The sequence below is a fragment of the Euprymna scolopes genome, chromosome 31, assembly GCF_053919585.1.
Source record: "Euprymna scolopes isolate OS-2025 chromosome 31, ASM5391958v1, whole genome shotgun sequence".
Classification (NCBI taxonomy): Eukaryota; Metazoa; Mollusca; class Cephalopoda; order Sepiida; family Sepiolidae; genus Euprymna; species Euprymna scolopes.
In genome coordinates, this window is record NC_136512.1 from 87555743 (window position 1) to 87557068 (window position 1326).

Genomic DNA, 1326 nt, shown 5'->3' on the forward strand with positions numbered 1-1326 from the left:
TAAATAAATAATCTTCTGAATGCTTAATCTTTTCCTTTCATTTTCTTTGCGTTTCTTTTTTATGGACGTATCGAAATTTACTTTTAACACTTACACTTGTTTCTTTGACTCAAACATTAACCTTAAGTACAGGTGCCACTCCCTCCCATACACTCTTAACTGCTTTATATTAGCATTGTGAAATCTACGTTCGCACCGGACAACTATAAGCACGCAAACTATTTAATAGTTCAAGGTTGGGGGTCAAGAGTATTTTTACTTCATCTAGTTTATCTAGTTTCTCGGGCAACGGCAGGGCATTAGTTGGCTAGTTTTAAATTAAATGTATCGGTCTAATGAATTCATAGCTAGATTAGAAGAAACGTTTTATAAGATTTTGTTGGAAAAGAGAGTTTCTGGACTGAAGCTTAAAGGATGGAAACATTGAAAGAATTTAACTGAAAGACTCGTCCTCCCTTTTTTTTTCTTTTCTTTCTTTATCTTCTGGAGTTTTTGTGTTAGCAAATGAGAAGTAAACGCGAGCGGCATCAAGAGAAATGGGAAATAATAAAATAGTGCGTTGCTTGACCAAAGAGTGGCAATAGGAGAATGGGAGAAATGGTCAATTGGCCTGAATAGCGACACCAGTTCCAACGCGAAAGGAAAAAGGTCAAAAACAATAATAAAACACAAAATGTGCTTATTACATAAAACAATAATTTTCTCTCTCTCTCTCTCTCTCTCTCTCTCTCTCTCTCTCTCTCTCTCTCTTTGGTATCTCTCGTCTTACTTCTCTAATTTCACTTTTTCTCTCTCTCTCTCTCTCTCTTTCTTTCTTTCTTTCTTTCTTTCTTTGGTGGTGACATACTCGCTGTTTATGTAGATGTATAACTAAAATATGCATCTAAAATCGTAGAATTAAGTTAAAATATAATTTTTCATATATAGATTATTAAACACTGCCTAAGAGTTCTCACATAGGCCACTAAGGTGCACTACTGAAATGCAAAGTCGCCTTCGAGAGACTATCATCAATCATGACCAACAGAAACATTAAAATGAACACTAAATTCAGAATACTACGAACGTATGTGTGATACGTTCTTTTATACGGTTCCAATCACCAACAGCACGAGGAAAAGACGAGAGGCAACTGAAATTTGGTTCCTGAGAGGAATTTTGAAAATATTTTGGTTGGTTGGTTGTTTTGTTTTACGGCATATCAACCCTTTTCATGTTATTTAATGCCGAATCTGGTGATTTTGAAGAACGATTTTTTAAATATAGTATATTTGCTTTTTAAGTCGTATTCTATTTAACCCATAGTTAGGACCCTAACAGGTACTA